The 11,767-nt window shown below is 38.5% G+C and overlaps 1 non-coding gene across 1 annotated transcript; it reads left to right on the plus strand.

The window, feature by feature from the left end:
- The first annotated feature begins 5,422 nt into the window (after window positions 1–5,422).
- Window positions 5,423–5,529, plus strand: LOC126057535 (U6 spliceosomal RNA). Its single transcript, XR_007512616.1, has one exon. It is a non-coding gene; the product is annotated as a U6 spliceosomal RNA (small nuclear RNA).
- The last annotated feature ends 6,238 nt before the right edge of the window (window positions 5,530–11,767 follow it).

An 11,767-nucleotide genomic window follows, 5' to 3' on the forward strand; every position in this document is an offset into this window, starting at 1 on the left:
CTCCAAGACAGAAAGATGTGGCAGTCCACTTGCGGAAAGACTGCCGCCTTGGAAACCCTATCAGGCAGTTCTACTCTGTCCTATAGAGTCACTATGAGCTGGAATTTGACTCAACAGCAATGGGGTTATTTCCTATAATGGTCGTACATTAGAGTAATGACTGTATGTTTGGGAACAAAACTGTGTTTTATCAGCAGATGTAGTCTTTAATAGGCCAAAATCATTTTTTCAATTCAGAGAGATTTTATTCATTTAATATTGGACTTATTAAAAATATTATCAAAGTAAGCTTAGCATTATGTATCTGATGAGAACCATGCTGAATTGAATATAATTAATTGTTTTATATTTACTTCCATTAGATCGTTTTAAACTATTAGTTGTTGTTAGTTGCTGTCCAGTCTACTCTGATTTATGGTCACCTATAATAGAAAGAAATGTTGTCTGGTCCTGCGCTATCTCCATGATCTTTAGTGTGTCTGAGCCCACTGTTCAGGCAGTTGTGTCAGTCCATCTCATTGAAGGTTTTCCTGGTTTTCACTGATCCTCTGTCACACATGATGTCCTCCTCTAGTGACTGGTCTTTCCTGATAACATGTCCAAAGTAAGCAAGAAGTCTTGCCATCCTCACTTCTAAGGAGCATCCTGGCTATACTTCCTTCAAGACTGATTTGTTCATTCTTCTGGCAGTCCATGGTATATTCAGTATTCTTTGCCAACACCATAATTCAAATGCATCAATTCTTTTTTCATTTTCCAGCTTTTGTATGCATATGAGGCAATTGTCAGGCACACCTTAGTCATCAAAGTGACATTTTTACTTTTTTAGAATTTTAAACAGATCTTTTGTAATATAGCATTTGTTATCTTGACCCCTGCTTCCATGGGCATTGATTGTTGATCCAAGTAGAATAAAATTCTTGACAGCTTCAGTTTTTTCCTAATTTATCATGATGCTGTTTATTGGTCCAGTTGTGAGGATTTTCATTTTCTTCACGTTCAGGTATAATCCATATGAAGGCTTGGTCTTTTACCTTCATCAGTAGGTGCTTCAAGTGGCCTTCATTTCGCAAGCAATGTTGTCTCATTTGCATAATGCAAGTTATTAATGAGTTTTTTGCCAACACTAGTGCTTTATTCTTCTAAGTCCAGCTTCTCGAATTATTTGTTTAATATACAGATTGAATAAGTAAGGTGAAAAGATACAACCCTGCCACACTTTTTTCCAATTTTGGAACCATGCGGTATCCCCTTGCTCTGTTCAAACTACTGCCTTTTGATCCAGGTACCGATTCCGGATGAGCACAATTAAGTGTTCTGGAATTCCATTCATCATAATATTATCTATAGTTTGTTATCCACATAATCAAATGCCTTTGTATAGTCAGTAAAATACAGGTAAACATCTTTCTGGTATTCTCTGCTTTCAGCCAAAATCCATCTGACATCAGCAATGATATCCCTTTGTTGCATCCATTTGTTGAAACATCTCAGTTGGTATTCTTTCAGTTCCTGGAGTCTTGTTTTTTGCCAGTGCCTTCAGTGCAGCTTGAATTTCTTCCTTCAGTACCAGCTGTTCTTGATCTTATGCTACCTCCTGAGATGGTTGAATATCCACCAGTTTTTTTTGGTACAGTGACTCTGTATTCCTTCCATTTTCTTTTGATGCTTTCTGTGTTGTTCAATTTTTACCCATAGAATCCTTTAGTGTTGCGACTTGTGGTTTGAATTTTTTCTTCATTTCTCTCAGCTTGAGAAATGCTGATCGTGTTCTTTTCATTTGGCTTTCTAACTCTAGGTCTTTACACATTTTATCAGAATACATTACTTTGTTTTATCAAGTCACCCTTTGAAATTTTCTGTTCAGCTCTTTTACTTCACCATTCCTTCTGTTTGCTCTAGCTACTCTGCACTTACGAGCAATCTTTTAAACCCATTGTTGTCAGTTGTCTTTGAGTTGATTCTGACTCATGGCAACCCCACATGTGGAGAATATAACTGCTTCATAGGGTTTTCAAGATTGTGACCTTTTGGAAGCAGATTGCCAGGCCTTACTTCCTAGGTGCCTCTGGCTGTGTTTGAACCATCAACCTCTTGGTTAGTAGTCCAGTGCTTAATTCTGATGGTATGTGAGCGTTCATCAATATAATCTGCTGTTTTTCTTAATGCTAGTGATGCTTGTATTATAGGACAGTTAGTTGTAAATGTGTACCTGGCACTGTAGAAGCCCTTGGGGGAGGGGTAATAATTTTTATAGAAATCTTTTAAAAACATAAAATTGTTCCTTATATATAAAAAAAATTTGAAAGTGTTTAAATGTGTTTGCTTTCCATGATTTAAAATGGGTAGATTTGATTCTATACACTTTGTGTGTGTGTGTGTCTATCACTTTTTTGGCAGATGGTTATTTACACACAGAACTTCCCCATATTGGCTCTTGTTTGGGCATGGTTGCTGACTAGTTCATGGAATGTAGAGTAGCCTGAAGTCTTGAACAGTAAACTTTAAAAAAAATAATAGTGGTTTTGCTTGATTCTAACATAGAGTACTAATTTATGTGGCTACTATAAAAAGAAGCTTCACTTTTTTACTCATCAAAAACTCTGCTATTCTAAGAAAGCAATTAGACCTAATAAATGAATCAGCAGAGTGGCAGGGCACAAGGCCAATACATAAAAATCAGTTAGGCTTCTATACATAAGCAATAAGCAAGTAAAAAAGGAAATAAGGAAACATTACCATTTACAGTAGCATTAAAAATAATAAAGTGCCTAGGAATAAGTTTAACCAGGAAAGTTTTGTACACAGAAAACTATAAGACATTACTAAAAGAAATTACGGAAGTCTTAAATGGAGGACATTCCATGTTCATGGATTAAAAGCCTTAATATAGTTAAGATGTCAGTACTACCCAAAGCAATCTGTAAATTCAGTGCAATCCTCATCAAAATTCCAGCAGCCTTCTTTGCAGAAATGGAAAAGTCAATCCGAAAATTTATATGGAAGGCCAAGGGACCCTGAATAGCTAAAACAATCTTTAAGAAGAATAGAGTAGAGGACTCAACTCCTCATTTCAAAACATACTCTAAAGGCACAATAATTAAAACGCCCGATACTGGTAATACACATACAGGCCAATGGAATAGAGTTGGGAATCTAGAAATAAATCCATACATCTGTGGTCAACTGATTTTTTTTTAATGGACACAATTTTGAATTTTATGTAATTTTCACGTGTCACAAAAATATTCTTTCATTTTTTCCAAACCATTTAAAAGTGTAAAAAACTTTTTATTATTGTACTTTAGATGAAGGTTTACAGAACAAAATTAGCTTCTCATTAAACAGTTAGTACACATATTGTTTTGTGACATTGGTTACCAACCCCACAACATATCAGCACACTCCCCTCTCGACCTTGGGTTCCCTATTACCAGCTTTCCCGTACCCTCCTGTCTTCTAGTCCTTGTATGATCAACTGATTTTTGACAAGGGTACTAAGTCCATTCAGTGGGGAAGGAAGAGTCTCTTAAATGATACTGGAACAACTGAATTCCTGCGTGCAGAAGAATGAATCAGGATGCATACACAAAATCTAAATTAAAATGGTACAGGGACCTAAATGTGCAAATTAAAACCATAAAATTCTTAGAAGAAAATGTAGAGGTATGGCTTTGGGGCCTAGTTTTCAACGATGGATTATCAGACATGACAACAAAAGCATGAACAGCAAAAGACAAAATAGATAAATGGGACCTCATAAAAATTTAATACTTTTTTTCATCAAAGGACTTTATAAAAAAAGTGAAAAAATAGCCTATAGAGAAAATTTTCAGGAACTATGTATCCACTAAGGTTCTAATATCTAAAATATATTAATAAAAGTCTACAGCTTAACAAGCAACTCCATGGGCAAAGGACTTGGACAGTTCCCCAAGAGTAGTCAGAAGGCTAACAAGCACATGAAAAGATGCTCAACACCAGTAGCCATTGTTGCTGCTGTTGTTGGTTTGCCTAGCTGTAATTTTAAGCAGATTGCAAGGCCTACCTTCCAAGGTACCGTAGGGTGGGTTTGAACTGCGCACTTTTAGGTTAGCAGTCAAATACAAACCTTTGGCCACCTGTTATTGTGTGCTCTAGAGCTGACTTCGACTGATAGGAACCCTGTGTGACAGAACTGCCCCATAGGGTTTTTTTCTAAGCTGTAATCTTCATGGGAGCAGATCACCAGATCTTTCTCGCACAGAGCTAGTAGGTGGGTTCAAACCACCCACCTTTCAGTTAGCAGCCAACTGCTTAGCTGTTGTGCCACCAGGGCTCCTTCTCATTAGCCATTAAAAGAGATGCAAATCAAAACCACAACGAGATACCACCTTACCCCTATTAGAAAGGCAGTGATCAAAAAAACAAAACAATAGGGTTGGCGAGGTTGTAGTGAAACTGAAACCCTTATTCAATGCTAGTGGGAATGTAAAATTGTACAGCCACTGTGGGAACAGTTGGCGGTTCCTTAAAAAGTTGAACATAGAAGTACCATATGACCCAACAATTCCAATCATAGGTATATGCCCAGAAGTGAAGGCAGGAACGCAAACAAAAACCTGTACATCAGTGTTCACTGCAGCACTTTCCACAATAGCCAAAATATGGAAATAACCAAAATGCCTACCAAGAGACGAATGAATAAACAACCTGTGGTATATACAAACAATGGAATACTACCCAGCCATGAAGAGGAATGATGTCCCGATGCATGCCACAACATTGATGATACTTGAAAACATGCTGGGCAAAATGAGCCACAAAAGAACACATAACTGTGTGAGCTAACTTACATGAAAAAAGCAGATGTATAGAAACCAAAGATTATTAATGGTTACCAGAGGTGGGAGGGAGGGAAAGGGGGAAGGAAAGGCGAAGTTGTTGCTTAGGGGTCATTGAGTTGATGTTAATGGTGGTGGAATGATTTGGAAAAGGGTAGTGAGAATGGGTGCACAACGTGAAAATCGTAATCAGTGTAAGTGAGTTGTATATGTAGAAATTAAGTTGGTGTATGTATGTATATTTTTACCACAATTAAAAAAAAAACCTATTCTTCCCATGAATTCAAGAAAGTTTTACTGCTGCCATTTTAATTTTGTTGTTTTGAAGAAATATGTTGGTGCTCAATAGGGTCATTTTCCCACCAAAAAGTCTCTAGCCAAAACTCATTTGGGATCACCAGATTAATAGGGAAAGCTGGGGAAGAAGATGACTGAAGAAAAGCTGAAGTTAGAGAAAAAGAGAATATCAAGGAAATAAGAATAGAAACATATACTAAGCAGTGTGTTAGATGCTTTGCTTTAGTTTGGTAAGGAAAAGAGTCATGTAAAGAACAGGATCTTAGTGGAGTCAGAGAAATCTAATTAAAAGTACAGGAGGTGTGTTTGCTCCTGCAGCACATATGCTCAAGTTGGAACGATACAGAGAAGATAAGGATGACCTCTGCTTAAGGATGACATGCAAATCAATGAAGCATTTCATATTTTTATGAAAAGCTTTTGGAAATAGGTAGTGGGGATAGTTGCGCAACATGGTGAATGTTACTAATGTCATTAAAATGGTTAAAATGGCAAAGTTTTGTTATAGCGACCCTATAGGTCAGGGTAGAGCTGCCCCATGAAGTTTCCAAGGATCGCCTGGTGGATTTGAACTGCCAACCCTTTGGTTAGCAGCTGTAGCACTTAACCACTATGGCGCCAGGGTTTCCAATATATTTTATCACAATTCAAAAAAAAAAAAAAAAAAGATGACATCAACACAGCAACACTCTGATCTTGAACTCCCAGCCTCTGTACTGTGAGACAAAAAAAAAAAAAAAAAGTACATGAGGTCATATTAGTAATAATATTGACTGATTTTTAAAAATTTGCTTTGAAGAAAAAAGAAGGATGTTAATTATCATTTACATGATCCATTTGGTTACCTCCTACTACCAGTAATTTGCTAACAGACTGCTAAAATTAGGGATTAATAAGAATAATGAGGAAATTGGTATTTTTTTTTTTATTACTTCCTTTCCCTATTTTTCATATGCCCCTGGCTGACCATCTTATCAGGCATGGGAAACTTCGTAGTTGAGGATTTTGGAGATAATACTTCCTCTTTTTTTTTTCTTATTATAAGGATAATTTAAAATACAGATAGAACATGTATTCATGGATTAGAAGCCTCAATATAGTTAAGATGTCAGTACTATCCAAAGCAATCTATAAATTCAATGCAACCCTCATCAAAATTCCAGTAGCCTAAGGCAAGTTGCCTTTCACTTAAAAAAAGTGCAAATTACGTATCTGACAGGATCTGTATTTAGAATACAGAACAAACACAACTCAATAATAAGAAGATAACTCAATTACAAAATGGGCAAAAGATTTCAACAGTCACTTGACCAAGGAAGACATTTGATTAGCAAATAAACGTATGAAAGATTAGTGAAATGCAAATTGAAACTATAATGGGATGCCACTACACATCCACTAGAGTGGCTACAATTAAAGGTGATTCCAAGTGTTGGCAAAGATGTGGTAAAACCGGAAGTCATGTTGCTGATGAAGATGTGATGTGTGAATACTTTGGAAAACAGGGAATTTCTTTTCAAGTTAAATATATACCTACTACAGGACCCAAGACCCAATCCTTCCACCCCTAGGTATTTATCCAGGAGAAAAAAAAAAGGTCATACAAAGACTTGTACACAAATGTTCATAGCAGCTTTTTAATACCTTAAAACCAGACACAACTGAAATGTTAATCAACAGAAAAATGCACATAATAGAATATTACCCAATAATTAAAAGGAATGAACTATTGATACCCTCAATGACATGGATACATTTCCAAAATAAGTATGCTGGGAGAAAGAAGCCATACAATAAGAGAAGATGTTGTATGTTCCATATTTATAAAATTCTAGAAAATACAAACCAAAGTGACAGCACATCAGTGGCTGTCTAGGATGGAGGAAGGGGGAGAAGTCAAAAGGGTTTGATTATTTTTTGGGTTGATGGAAATAGACATCATCTTGATTGTGGTAATAGTTTTACATGTGTGTATGTATGAAAACATCAAATTATAAACTTTAAATATGTGTAGTTTTTTATGTGTCAATTATACCTCAATGGAAAAAAATCGCTTATTCAACCAGTTTCAAATAGGAATCACTGAGAAGATGTTGTATTTAAAGTAATCACATTTCTGACTGGATTAAAAAAAAAAAAGTTTTTTTTTTTTTTTGATAGGGCCTGAAAATTAAAAACTAAGGTTGGAAAAACCTTTTTTTTTTAGAAACTTTTTTTTTTTAATTGTGCTTTAAGTTAAAGTCTACAGCTCAAGTTAAGTTCCCATGCAAAAATTTATACACATATTGCTCTGTGACACTCGTTGGAATCCCTTTTGGGCCCCAGGCTTCTCATGTCCATCCAACTAGCTCCTGTCCTCCTCTGCCTTCTCATCCTGCCTTTGGACAGGGGTTGCCCACCTGATCTCCTGTATCTGCTTAAACTAAGAAGCACACTCCTCACGAGTGCCATTCTATGTTTGTTTTTTTAAATTTATTGGGTACTGGGTAAGTGAAAGTTTACAAATCAAATCAGTCTCTCATACAAAAACTTATACACACCTTGCTATTTAATTCTAGCTGCTCTCCCCCTAATGAGACAGCACACTCCTCCTCTCCATCCTGTATTCCCTGTGTTCATTCAACAACCTCCTATCTCCCTCTGCCTTCATTCTGTTGTATACTCCAGTCTAATCTTTGCCTGAAGAGTGGGCCTTGGGAATGGTGTTAGTTCTGGGTTAACAGAGCATCTGGGGGCCATGGCTTCAAGGGTTCCTTCAGCCTCAGTCAGACCATTAAGCTGGTCTTTTTACACAAATTTGAGTTCTGCATCACACTTTTCTCCTGCTCTGTCAGGGACTCTCTGCTGTGTTGCCTGTCAGGATGGTCATTGATGGTAGCCAGGCATCATCCAGTTCTGGTCTTGGGCTGATGGAGAGTCTGGTTTATGTAGCCCTTTTGTCTCTTAGGCTAATATTTTCCTTGTGTTTTTGGTGTTCTTTGCTCCCAGTGGGTTGAGACCAGTTGATACATCTTAAATAGCCACTCACAAGCTTTTAAGACCCCAGACGTCACTCACGAAACTGGGATGCAGAACATTTTCTTAATAAACTTTGTTATGCCAGTTGACCTGGATGTCCCCTGAAACCATGATCCCCAGACCCCGGGCCCAGCTACTCTGTCCCCCAAAGTGTTTTGTTGTGTTCAAGAAACTTCTTAGCTTTCAGTTTAGTCCAGTTGTGCTGACTTCCCCTGTATTGTGTGTTGTTCTTCCCTTCACCCAAGATGATTCTTGTCTACCGTCTAGTTACTGAATTCCCCTTGCAAAAAATGACTGGGTTAGTTTCCTTTGTGGTTACCTTAAAATTTACCTCTATTTTTCGGAGTTTAAACCAATCTTTTATTTCTTGATATGGCCTTAAATTCCTCTCCATATGAAAGTTCTATGAACTACACTATTTAGACCCTCTTTTTGGTTTTAATGTTGTCATCTTTTACATATTAACGTCTCTGTTTCCCTATTATTAATGTTTTAGCTTTGACTTATTATTGTGACTTTCTTGTCTAGGTTTATATCTGGTTATTCTGTTCTATTTTCTAGTCTTGGGTTATTATCTGATATTATTGATTCTCTAACTAGCAGACTCCCTTTAGTATTTCTTATAATTTTTGTTTGGTTTTTGCAAATTCCTTTGACTTCCATTTATCTGGAAATGCCCTAATTTCACCTTCATATTTGAGAGACAGTTTTGCTGGATACCTAATTCTTGGCTGGCAGTTTTTTTCCTTCAAGGCTTTATATATGTCATCTCATTGCCTCCGTGCCTGCATGGTGTCATGGATTGAATTGTGTCCCCCCAAATTTGTGTCAACTTCATTAGGCCGTAATTCTCAGTATTGTGTGATTGTCCTCCATTTTGTAATTGTAATTTTATGTTAAAGAGGATTAGGGTGGAATTCTAGCATCCTTACTAAGGTCACATGTAAAGGAAGTTGCCCTGGTGTGTGGCCTGCATCACCTTTTATCTTACTGGAGATAAAAGGGAAGCAAGCAGAGAATGGGGACCTCATACTACCAAGGAAACAGTGCCAGGAGCAGAGTGAGTCCTTTGGACCTGGGGTTCCTGCACAGAGGAGCTCCTAGTCCAGGGGAAGACTGATGAGAAGGACCTTCTTCCAGAGCCAACAGAGAGAGAAAGGCTTCCCCTGGAGCTGATGCCCTGAATTTGTACTTCTAGCCTACTAGACTGTGAGAAAATAAATTTCTCTTTGTTAAAGGCATCCACTTAGTGTTTCTATTATAGCAACACTAGATAACTAAGACATATGGTAGTCAGAGTTTAGTGTTATTGACTCTCCTTTGTTGGTGACTTTTTTTTTTTAACCCTAGCTGCTCTTAAAATTCTCTCTTTATCTTTGGTTTTGGCAAGTTTGATTATAATACGTCTTGGTGACTTTCTTTTGGAATCTAACCTGTGTGGGTTTTAAAGGACTTCTTGGATAGATATCTACTAGTCTTTCGTGATATCTGGGACATTTTCTGCCAACAAATCTTCAATAATCCTCTCCACATTTTCTTTTATCTCCCCCTTCCTCCCTGTTCTGGTACTCCAGTCACTTGTAGATTATTCCTCTTGATAGAGTCTCACATAATTCTTACGGTTTCTTCATTTTTTTAAATTCTTTTATCTGATATTTTCCTCAAATAAATTGGTGTCAAGGGATTTGTCTTCAATCTCACTAATTCTGACTTGCATTGCCTCAATTCTGCTCCTATGACTTTCTTGTCTAATTCTGAAATTTTATTGTTAATCTTTTGGATTTCCGTTTCCTGTCTCTCTATGAATTCTTGCAGCCTATTAAATTTGTCATTTTACTCTTATATAACCTTCCTAAATTCCTCTATTGCTTTGTCTGTATGTTCCTTGGGTTGGTCTGTGTTTTGTCTGATCTCTTGAAGAACTATTTTTGTTAATCTTTCAAATTCTACCTCTGGTAATTCCAAGAGTTTCTCTTCCTCTGGGAGATTCCCTGGTTCTTTGTTTTGGTTGCTTGCTGAAGTCATCATGGTCTGCCCCTTTATGTGATTTGATATTGACTGTTGTCTCTGAGCCATCAATAAATTATTATATTTATTTATTGTATGTTTGCTTACTGTGTCCTAGTTTCTTGTTTTGCTTTGATATGCCTAAATAGGCTGATCATGTGAGCTACTTTAATTATTGGCATCTTTGAAGCTCTCACGCCCTGTCACCAGGTGGTTAGGGCTGCTACTGGGTATGTGAGCCCAGGAGTTCATTTACTTCTCTTGTGTGGATTCAGCTCAGGTGTCCAGGTCATCGGTCACTGAGTGTGTGGTACAGGGTCTCACCTACAGTCCTAGATGGGTAGGGCTACATAGAAGTGATTGGAGCAGGTACAGGTATCTGGCTGTAGTAGGGGGTTATGTGCTGAACAAGGTAGGGGGCTGACGGCTGCCCCTGAGTGCCTGGGTGGAAAGCATGTCCCTATTCCCTAGAGCACATAGGTGGGCAGGCTTTGCAGCTGGACTTTGAGCACCCAATGCTGTTGACTGTAAGGACTGGGAAGCACTATTTATTCTCAGACCCTTGTCATTGGCAGCTAGGTGAAGTGGGTGGAGCCACCAGTCCTCAGGCCTCTGATGTGTGTAGGTGAAGACCCTGTTTAATGGGCAGGGTGGCGTCAAATGTCACGAGTCTGCCACTCCCCCTTAGCTGTTGCAGTTGAAAATAGGTTTCAGGTATATACCCTGTTGTACTGTGCTAATGAGGGCGTACGCTGTTGAAATGGGACCACAAAGGTCTAGGCAGGGGTGAAAGGCATTTGAAATCTGTGGATCGCTTATGCTTGTGCCTATGCAAAGGGACAGTGCCTGCCCTGAGGTACCGGCTTAGGGGAGCTGGCAGATTCTTTTTTCCTGTTTGTTCATTTGTTTATTTGTTCTTTCTCCAGAGCCAGGAGACTGGCTCAGTACGCGTGACGGGTCCTGCTTCTGGTCCAGGTGGGACAGCAATCACTGAAGCTGAACGGAGACCAGAGAAGAGTAGGGAGGGGGTAAATGAGGGGAAGAGAGGCACTACCCTGGGGGAAGGGTTATTTTGATGCTGTGTGCTAGGTTAGATGCTTGCACTTAACTTTTGCAGAATCAGTGCCACGTCTCCCTGGCTTCAGAGGCTTGTGCAGACTCTCCACTGCTCTGTTTCTCCTGACGGTGAAAACGCATCTGGAGCACTACTGCTTGCCTCAGCCTGTGCATGCCGGCCAATCCAGCCTGCAGAGTGCCAGCCTGGTCAGGTCTGGAGCTTTCTTGCTGCTTCTGAACTGTCTCTCCCTCCCCCGTCACTCAGTCCGACTCCTCAACTTTGTCTTTGATGTTTAGGGCTCCTAGACTGCCATATATAATTGATTTACTTGTTTTTTTCTGGTCTTTGTTTTAAGAGGGGCCATAGGAAGCAGTCTGACTATTCCACCATCTTGGCCCCACCTCCTGGAAAAGCCATGTTAACAGTTAATAAAATAATGACAGCAAATCCACTAATTTATTTGCAATCAGTAAAGTATTTGACAAACTGCGGTAATCGAATTTAAAGTTTTTAAATTTTACCTGTAATCTAGGTATAAAACACTTCCAAAATATTAGCTGAGGAA

Source organism: Elephas maximus, chromosome 13 (genome assembly GCF_024166365.1).
Source record: "Elephas maximus indicus isolate mEleMax1 chromosome 13, mEleMax1 primary haplotype, whole genome shotgun sequence".
In the NCBI taxonomy this organism is placed as follows: Eukaryota; Metazoa; Chordata; class Mammalia; order Proboscidea; family Elephantidae; genus Elephas; species Elephas maximus.